The sequence below is a fragment of the Eubalaena glacialis genome, chromosome 19, assembly GCF_028564815.1.
Source record: "Eubalaena glacialis isolate mEubGla1 chromosome 19, mEubGla1.1.hap2.+ XY, whole genome shotgun sequence".
Taxonomy (NCBI): domain Eukaryota; kingdom Metazoa; phylum Chordata; class Mammalia; order Artiodactyla; family Balaenidae; genus Eubalaena; species Eubalaena glacialis.
The window spans coordinates 1156743-1167367 of NC_083734.1; the positions used below are offsets into that span (position 1 = coordinate 1156743).

The following is a 10625-nucleotide window of genomic DNA, read 5'->3' on the forward strand; positions in this document are numbered from 1 at the left end:
TGTGCTGGGGCTGAGGAGGTGACAGAGATGTTTAGGTTGAAGGTGCCTCAGAAAATGGGTTTATGTAATTGAAATTACACAATAGATATGAGTATGCACTAATTATTTTGGAAATTTTCCAAAAACCAATCACCATAGGAGCAAAATTCAGAGACTGGAAAATGGTTCAAATAAATAAAGCTGATATAAGCATTCCCATGAAGGCATTTGTGTGAACATAAAATTTTATTTTATTTATTTATTTATTTATTTATTGGCTACGATGGGTCTTCGTTGCTGTGCACAGGCTTTCTCTAGTTGCGGCGAGTGAGGGCTACTCTTTGTTGCGGTGCGTGGGCTTCTCATTGCGGTGGCTTCGCTTGTTGCGGAGCACGGGCTCTAGGCACGCGGGCTTCAGTAGTTGTGACGCGCGGGCTCAGCAGTTGTGGCACGCGGGCTCTAGAGCGCAGGCTCAGTAGTTGTGGCGCACAGGCTTAGTTGCTCCGCAGCACGTGGGATCCTCCCGGCCCAGGGCTCAAACCCGTGTCCCCTGCATTGACAGGCAGATTCTTAACCACTGTGCCACCAGAAAAGTCCAAACATAAAATTTTAAATCAGTTGGGTAAGTACTTTGTAGCCCACTCCTCAATCACATGGTAGGTGTATGTTTAACTCCATAAGAAACTGTTAAAATGTCTTCCAAGTTCGTAATCCTCCACTTTTACCAGAATTTGATTTTTTGCATGGGTTTATTCAGAATCTACCCTCCTTATAACAGAATACACTTGGAAATATTGGCCATGTAACCAAGGCTTTGACTGGACTGTCACATTTTAGTGATGTGTATAAAATCAGATGTGTCCTGAGAGTTCAAGACACTAAGGTTGATTTTTATTGCCAATGGTTACAAAGACATCTCAGGATAACTGGCCTGCATCCTGGCTCATGTGGTACTCAGCCTTACAGGAAAGTAAGGAAAGGCACTTCTTGATAGGACCAGGAACCTTAGAATATTTTACAGAAGAGATAATAATGAGAGAAGAGAGGAATTCACCCAAATCTATAGCTACTGCATATGAGGTCTGGTGGTAAGTTCTTGGCATGTCTTCCAAACCTCAAGAGGCTTTTAAGACTACAACCTGAGATTCCTTATGAAAAATTCAACCAAAACAAACTAAAATGTTCATGTGGTCAGTAATCATTCTTGCTGAACATGTGTGAATAATCAGGCCAAATCTAATTAGAACAGATGAATTTTGTGAAAAAGGATAACCTTACTTTGTTAAGGTTTGATCACAAGTAGGGTGACTATATGGAGAAATTTTATGTTTCAGTAGAAAACTACAGCCAATCCTTTTGGGTTATCAGATTCTAGCCCAGTTAATTTTCTTAGAAGGTATTTATCTACCTGTAAATTTGTCTTGATCCTGCCATTTCTCATATTTAGTTGGTCCTTAACAAATTCTCACCTCTTGTAGCTTCCTTCACTATCTGGCTACGTCTCTCCAAAGTAATGTTCCGAATTTTATCCCACCCTCCAGAATTCACATCATGAAGAACCAAAACGTGACTACCCAGATCCTCACTGTGACTCTAAGTTGTCTATAGCTGATCTTCCCACTCCCCCCCTGACCCGGTACCTAATGAAGCCGTGTGAGCTGATGCAGGACAACTTGACAAAAACTTCAAAGAAACTTCAGAAGATGGTATGCGAATAACCTTGGTGCCTGGAGCTGCTGCTGTGTAGGCCCCTCAGGGAGTTCACCTAATTTCTGCACCTTTTAGTCTCTGCTCCAGGAAATACCATGACTGTGGACAATCTTATCAAAATCTCTCTGATGTCTATGCCACCACCTGGAACATTCAGTAAATCCATCCAAGAAATCCATCAGACTGGCACTGATGTTGTCACTCCACCATCTAAAGATATTTTGTGCCAAATGTCTAGAAATTTTCTTGATTAGCTGCACTCTGGACTCAGAAATTGTCATTTCAGTCTGCCTCAACCATTAATCTTTGCTTTTATTTTACTCTCTTGATAATCCCCCTTATTGCAGGTTTAAAGGCTCACACCATACAAACAATATCCTCTACTATAAACTCTCAACATACAGTACAGGAGGCCCTTAACAATCAAAAGACCACTGAACAAGAAATGGACTTCTATTGTACAGAGGAAAGAAGAATGCCTCTTCTTATCTTGAGCCAGAAAGGCGGATGGACAAAGACTCCTTCCTTGATCAAACTTTAGTGAGGCTCCTCTGAGCTCTCTTCTTGAGGAGACCTCAACCTTGGCCTGCCTTTAGTAAGACTCCTGCTAAGTCAATTTACTGAGAATTTCTCCACCCTTGATATGTGATCAAATTCCTGATCTTCCACCTTTGAGATACAAGACCTTGACTGCATTTAGCAAGAACCTCTTAAGCCAGTTTAAGAAGATCCTCTGACCTCTGTTACCTCCTATAAGTGAGTTTCCATCTCATCACTCTGCCAGTTGGTATAAATCCCCACTCGTCCCTGTTGTATTTGGAGTTTAGTCCAGTCTGCCTCGTGTTGCAGTAGTATTGAATAAAGTCTCACTTGCTATTTTTATAAGTTTTACAATTTGTTGTTCTTTAACCCAAGTTCTTTGCTTTCAAATTACACTGGTGGGGCAGGCATAGGATAGAGTTTCCCATTCCCAAAGTAAAAAAGCAAAATGATGTAAACAAGGTGTCAAGCAAGTCAGAAAGAAACAGAGCAAATTCTATTGGATTTTAAGATAAGAAAAAAAATGTACTGGCTCTATCAAGGAGGAAGAAATTTCCCTCTACGTTTCTAGGTCCTTCTGGCTGGTCTAAAAATTAAATTGACATGAGACAGATTAAAAGGAAAAATTCCAATAAACACTTAATAATATGTATACATGGGAGAGACCCAGGAAACCTGAGTAACTCACCTTAAGTATCATCTTAAGCTAAAGACGAAAGAGGAGGTTGGGGTTAGTGGTTTGGGACTTCAAAGGGGAAGAAGGCAATTCACATGAAAATGGAAAAGCAGATGTTTGATAAGTAAATACTTGCTGGGCCAGTGGAGACAATGGGACACAGAGTGGACTCTGAGCTCTAGGCGCTGCTGAGTCTCCTGGCCCCCACACCACCACACCTAGCCCATGTTTTCTGCACATATTTCTGCTGACAGCTCCATTTTGGTAACAGGTCCTCTATCTAAATCCTATAGGTAGCTAAGGGGGAGGTCAAAATTTCTTCCTGACTCTTCTGTTCTTAAAAAGAATGACCTTAATTTAATCCTCAAGATAATGAGACACACTGGGGTGGCAAATTTTGCTCCCTTTCATCTGCATGCTCTGTCCTCTGGGCCCCCCTGTCTGTGACCCTGGTACCTCAGCCTGTGCCCTCTGAACACCTGGTGGCAGTAGCAACCAAGCAAGCCACTCCGTCTGTCCCTGTCCTCAAATCAGTCTTTCTCTACTTCATCCGATTTGGTTATTTCAGTCCAGAGCAACATTGTGTCTGCTACTGTCAGACTCTCAAAACCCTTCTTGGCCTTCTATGCAATTCATGAGATTCAGGTCTTCAGACAAGAGGATCCTCCACAGGCCTTTCCTGTATGACCACATAGCTATTCCTGGTTCTGCTGAGATGGTTGACTGTATGAATCACACGCATCAACCCTTTAGCAAAAGTTTTTCCAGGCACACCCTTGGCTCTATTTCAAAAGCAGGTTATCTGGATAGACTGAGATGTTTCCAAAACTTCAGGATTTCTTTCTGCTTTTCTTAACAATTTTCTCTTCAGTGTACTTTCTCTTCTCATAACTGCAAGCATCAAGAAGAAATCAGGCCATACCTTCTTCAATACTTTGCTTAGAAATCTCTTCAGCTAAACATCCAAAATCATCACACTCAAGTTCTAATTTGTACACGCAACCTAATACTATTCAGAAAAGTTTTCTGCCACTTTATTACAAGATTCACCTTTCCACATGTTTTCAGTGGCATGTTCTCCATTTCCATCTGAGGTATCACCAACATTCATTTGTTTATGCTTATATATATATTTCTAAGATTACAGAAGCTTTCTCTCAGCTTTCCTCTTTCATTTCTGATCCCTCACCATAATCTCCATCAACGTACATTTTCTACCAACAGGTCTTCCAGTCTATCTGAGCTTTTCCTATTAAGCACACCAACACCAGCCTCTTTGCATTACCCAAATCTAAAAATATTTCCACATGTGTAGGTAAGTGTTAAGCAGCCTTCCTCTTCCTGATACCAAAATCTTTATTATTTTCCTGGGCTGCCATATGAAATACCACACACTGAGCAGCTATATGCAATAGAAATTTATTATCTCACAGATCTGGAGGCTTGAAGGAAATGTGACGTGTCGGCCAAGTCGATTTGACGTGTTGGCCAAGTCAAACATAATCGTCCCTCACAGCCCTGTCTGTCAAGCCTCTCTCCGTGGCTTGACAATGACCAGATGCAATACAGAAAGTAAAAAGACAGCCCACATAATGGAAGAAAATATTTCCACATTATATATCTGATGAGTCTTTATTTATCCAGTGTATATCAAGAACTCTCATAACTCATCAACAAAAACAAACAACCCAATTTTAAATATGGACAAAGGACTTAAATAGACCCTTCTTTGCACAAGACATGAAAATGGTCAACAAGCAGATGACAAGACAGGAGGGAAATGCAAATTAAAACCGCAATGCAATAACTCCTTCACACACTCTAAAATGGTTATAATCAAGAGAATTAAAAATAACAAATGTTGCCAACAATGCAGAGAAATTGGAACCTTTAAACATGACTTGTGGAAATGGAAAAGGGTGCAACCTATGTTTACAATATGAATGTACAATTACCATATAGTTCAACACCTCCACTTCTAGATAGAGACCCCAAAGAACTGAAAACAGGTGTACATATATATATATAGCCGCACTGTTCACAAGAGCCAAAAGGAAGGAACAATGCAAACGTCCATCAGTGGGTAAACGGATAAACATAATGGGGTTGATCCATAAACCGCCATGTTATTCTGCCATGAAAGGAATAAAGTGAAATGGTGCAGCCCCTGTGGAAGATAGTATGGCAGCTCCTCAAAAAGGTAAACACAGAATTAACACATGATCCATCAATTCCACATCAGGGTATATACCCAAAAGACTAAAAGCAGGGATTGGAAGAGATACGGGTACACCCATACTCACAGCAGCATTAATCACAATAGCAAAAGGTGGAAGCAATCCAAGTGTCCATTGATGGATGAGTGGATAAACTAAATGTGGTATACACACAAAAGAATGTCATTTGGCCTTAAAAATTAAGGAACTTCTGACACGTGCTACAACATATATGAACCTTGAAGTCATTAAGGTAAGTGAAATAACTCCGTCACAAAAGGACAAAAATGATATGATTCCACTTATATGAGGTACCCAGAAAAGTCAAATTCAGAGAGAGAAAGTAGAATGTGGTTGCCAGGGGCTGAGGGGAATTCATGTTTAATGGCTACAGAGTTTCACCAGTGAAAACTGAAAAGATCTGAATGTGGATGGTGAGGATATTTGTACAACAATGTGAGTGTGGTTAATGCCATAGAATGGTGTACTTAAAATAGTTTAAATGGTAAATGATCGGTACATTTAATCCACACACACACAAAATAAATGAAGTACTGATACATGTTACAATACAGAAAAGCCACCCAGATCATACTCATCTTGTGTGCTTTAAATCCATCAAGGTTGTGAAAATGAGGGAAAGTACCAGTAATTGTTCCAGAAAAAGAAACCTGGATCAGAATGGGAAAAGACACTGCCCTACATATACCCTGAGAAAACCATAATTCAGAAAGAGTCATGTACCAAAATATTCATTGCAGCTCTGTTTACAATAGCCAGGACATGGAAGCAACCTAGGTGTCCATCATCGGATGAATGGATAAAGAAGATGTGGCACATATATACAATGGAATATTACTCAGCCATAAAAAGGAACGAAACTGAGTTATTTGTAGTGAGGTGGATGGAGTTAGAGTCTGTCATACAGAGTGAAGTAAGTCAGAAAGAGAAAAAGAAATACAGTATGCTAACACATATATATGGAATCTAAGGAAAAAAAAAAAAAAAGGTCATGAAGAACCTAGTGGCAAGATGGGAATAAAGACACAGACCTGCTAGAGAATGGACTTGAGGATATGGGGAGGGGGAGGGGTGAGATGTGACAGGGTGAGAGAGTGTCATGGACATATATACACTACCAAATGTACAATAGATAGCTAGTGGGAAGCAGCTGCATAGCACAGGGAGATGAGCTCGGTGCTTTGTGACCACCTAGAGGGGTGGGATAGGGAGGGTGGGAGGGAGGGAGATGCAAGAGGGAAGAGATATGGGAACATATGTATATGTATAACTGATTCACTTTGTTATAAAGCAGAAGCTAACACACCATTGTAAAGCAATTATACTTCAATAAAGATGTTTAAATAAATAAATAAATAAAATAAAATAAATGTATATAGTGCACCAAAAAATTAATTAATTAATTAATTAATTAATTTTTAAAAAAGACATTGCCCTAGAGCTGGAGCAGCTGGTGAAAGTTGAAGTGGGCCTATGGACTCTGGACCGCAATGCGGAAACCATCATAATTTCCTCATTTGGAGGTTACGTGTTGGTTCCCTGGAAGAGTGCCCCCGTTTTGGGTAAAATGCACTGGAGTATTTTGTGTTCAGTGGCTAAAGCAGTAAAGCAAGGAAGGCTGGGTAATCTGAGTGTGCAGATACACAGTACCTTGTTCTGCTATTACAAGTTTCTGTAGGTTTGGAGTTACTGCAAAGTCAATAACTTTCCAAAACACCATGTCAAGACCACACCAGAAAGGTAGAGAAAATATCGCACTTTCTTATAGAGGCCAAGCCTTAACCCAGATCCACTTCCCACAAAGTCAGGAACCTAACTGCCCTTATAGGAGTCCACGCGGAATTGACAGGCACTGTGGGAAGATTCTGGTAGGAGACACTGCGTCTTTGGTGTTGTGGATGACCTAAATATGATAGAAACAGTGGGATTTTCCAGTTCCAGTTTTCTACCTCATTCTACCAAAAAACTATTAGAAATAATAAATGAACTCAGTAAAGTTACAAAATCAATACACAGAAAATCAACTGCATTTCTGAACACTAATCATGAACCATCAGAAAGAGGGAAAAAACAAACAAAAGCTATTTACAATTCCATCAAAAAGAACAAAATACCTAGAATAAATTTAACGAAGGACGTGAAAGACCCGCACGCTGAAAACTTTAAGGCACTGGTGAAGAAACTGAAGACACAAATCAATAGAAAAATATCCCGTGCTCATGGAACGCAAGAATTCATATTGTTAAAATGTCCATGCTTCCCAAAGCAATGTACACAGTGAGCGTAACTCTTACCGAAATTCCAAGGGTATTTTTCACAGAAACAGCAAATCCTCCTAACATTTGTGTGGAACCACAGTGGACCCCGAAGAGCCAAAGCGACCCTGAGGAAGGAGAACGGGCTGGAGGCACCTCCCTCCCCGACTTCACACTCTGCTGAGAAGCTACAGTCCCCAAACAGGGCAGAACTGGCACAGAAACAGGCACACGGTCCAGAGGGACGGGACAGAGAGCCCAGAATCCAACCCACACGGGGCGGGGGGGCAGGGGGGCTGGGGGGGTGGGGGGGGGCGTCCGTTAAGTTACGACAAGGGGGCCACGGACACACCGAGGGGAAGGACAGGCCCCACAGTAAATGGTGCTGGGAAAACTGGACACCCCATACCACATGCTGGCTACACAGCACACCGAAGTGACTAAAAACCCAGCTTTCCACACCAAGCCCTTCCTGGGTCGCAGGAAGACGGACCCCCTCAGCCGTCAGCCGCCCACAGGAAGCTTCTCCCCACTTCTTCTCACCCTTTCCTCCCGGCGTCGCCTGGGTCCTCAGGAAACCCAGCTTCCGTCAGCGTGGACACAGCCCTGCGTCGTCCTGAAACCGAAAGCCCAGCGAGTCCTAAGGAGACTGAGTTCCTGTCAGCAGAGACGCTGAGCCGGGCGTCCCGGCCGAAGCCTCGGCGGTGCCTGAGGAGACACAACTGCTCCCAGCTGCAGGCAGTGGGGGAGAACACGCATGCGCCCTGGGTCAGAGAGGCTAGCTCAGCGCCACCGTGTGGTCAGTGCAGGAACTGCAGGCCGCGCGTCCCTCACAGTTCACGGGACACAGCGCTCCCTGCAGGCAGAACTGCGGAACCCATTCAACTTTGGGCGTTCACTGAAACGGAGACTGTGTCCCATAACTTCTCCAAAAATAGTTAAGGAACCGTTAACTGGAAACCGTACGACATGAAATGGAGGTAGACACGAACTTTACAACTTATGCCAACTCATTCAAAATTATTCTTAGACACATTTAAAAGGCACAACTTCAAAATTATAGAAGAAAACATAGAAGAAAATCTACATGAACTTGTGTTTGGTTAGGTAGATCATGAGCTTTGAGTTTTAACACACAACACGAAAAGGAAATCCACAAAAAAAGAGCAAGTAATAGCATGGACTTTATAAACTTAAAGATTTCTACTCTGTGAAAGACCTTATTCAGAAAATCAACAGACAAGCCAGAAGCTGGGAGAAAAATATTTGAAAACACATATCTAATAAAGGATTTGTCTCAAATATACAAAGACCTCTAACACAAACAACCCCACTAAAAATAGGTAAAGATATGAACAGACACCTGGACAAGGAAGATATACAGATAGTATTTAAAAATGCTCAATATCATACACCATTAGGGAATTAAGAATTAATACAACAATGAGATATCACTGTACATCTATTAGAACTGCTGAACCCCAAGAAAATGACAATACCAGTTACTGCAGGGTGAGGAACAACAGGAACTCTCCCTGCTTACCGGTGGAATGCATGTTCAGCTAATTTGTAAGACAGTTTGGCAGTTTTTTCCGAAACTAAACAAGTCTTACTTTGGGATCCAACAATCGTGCTTCCAGTATTTAGGCAACTGCTTTGAAAAACTATATCTAAACACAAACAAGGATGGAATTATACGTAACAGCTCTACTCATAATGGCTAAAAACTGGAAGAAATCAGGATGCCCTTCAATAGATAAATGCATAAGCAAACTGGGGTACATCCATGTCATGGGGAACAGAATATGCCACCCCAAAATGCTCTTAGGCGTAGGGATTATTTTGATCTGATTGGTTCTTTATAATAAAATGACACTGAAGAATTTCAGAAAACTGAGTAGAGTTTGCCCTTTTTGAGGGACATTTACATTTATAAGGGAAATCTCCATTTCAAGGGTGTGTCCCTCTCTGTAGAAAGATAATTAGATAGAAGGATGATTAAATAGAATAGAATAGAAGGATGATTAAATCTCAAGAAACCCTCATCAATGGAGAAGTCCTGAGTTAAATCTGCATAGTAACCATACCCTTGTTTACTGTGCATTGCATGATAACCTGTCATAACTGGCTTCTCCCCTTCCCCCAAAGTCTTGTTTTGTTTGTTTGTTTTTAGCTGAAGATGGTATTTAAGGTGATGGCTTGGTCCATTTCAAGGAGTTACTCAGTTTTCCTGGGTATCTCCCATATATACAAGAGGTATGAGTGTTATTAAAATTCTGTTTGTTTTTCTCCTATTAGTCTTTTATTACATGGAGGATCTCAACCAAGAACCTAGAAAGGTAGAGGGAAAATTGTTTTTCCTCCCATGCACATGCAATGGAACACGACTCAGCAATAGAAAGAAATGAACCATCAACCCACGGAAAGACATGGATGAATCTTAAGTGCCTATTGCTAAGTGAAAGAATCCAGTCTGAAGAAGCTGCACGGAGTACGACCCCATTTAAGACACTCTAGGAAAGGCAAAGCTACATAGATGATAAGCAGACCATGTGTTGGGGGGTTTGAAGTATTCCATGTGACTCTTTAGGACAGATACTTGTCGCTAAGCATTTGCCCAAATCCATAGATTTGTATAGCTCAAGGGGTCAATCATAATCTATTCAAATTTAGTTATTTAGGGTGTAGGAGTGTTGCAGGATGGGATACATGATGTGACAGAATCTAACTGTATTAGAAATGTATGGAAAAAACTGTCAAGGGTGGGGGCAAAGGTGCTGACCTAAGTTGCCTGTGGAAATGAATGGAATCTGTAGACTAAAGGCAAAATGGACCGGACATAAACAGTGGGCTTTATTTTACGAAGTTCTTTCCAGGGTGTAGTAGCTAACAACTCTGAAACCTCTGCACATGTAACCTAGAAAGGAGCAATGTATACATAAATGGCAGATGGTGGGAGCCAGGCTCCTCGCTGTGGGAGTGGGAAGTTACAGATAAGCAAGGGGAGAGCCTCTGCCCTCGTAATCCTGGATCTGGGCTTCCTGGGAGGATGGTGTCAGGAGTTTACTGGCTGGGGAAATGCACAGATCTTCACGCTGGGAAGGTCCTGCAGAGGTAGGAACATCACACCCCATCTTTCCACCCACATGGGCTAGAAACAATCAGACCTCCGAAATCAGCCAAATGCAGCTTTTAAGACATTCTCGCCCCCAGATAAAGGAACGTGAG

At 41.7% G+C, this 10625-nt stretch overlaps 1 long non-coding RNA gene across 1 annotated transcript; it reads right to left on the minus strand.

Moving 5' to 3' along the window:
• Positions 1-206: 206 nt before the first annotated feature.
• On the minus strand, positions 207-8130 carry LOC133080690 (uncharacterized). The gene is made up of 2 exons (XR_009698581.1): positions 7941-8130; positions 207-529 (listed from the first exon to the last, which is right to left on the minus strand). It is a non-coding gene; the product is annotated as an uncharacterized LOC133080690 (long non-coding RNA).
• Between the last annotated feature and the right edge of the window lie 2495 nt (positions 8131-10625).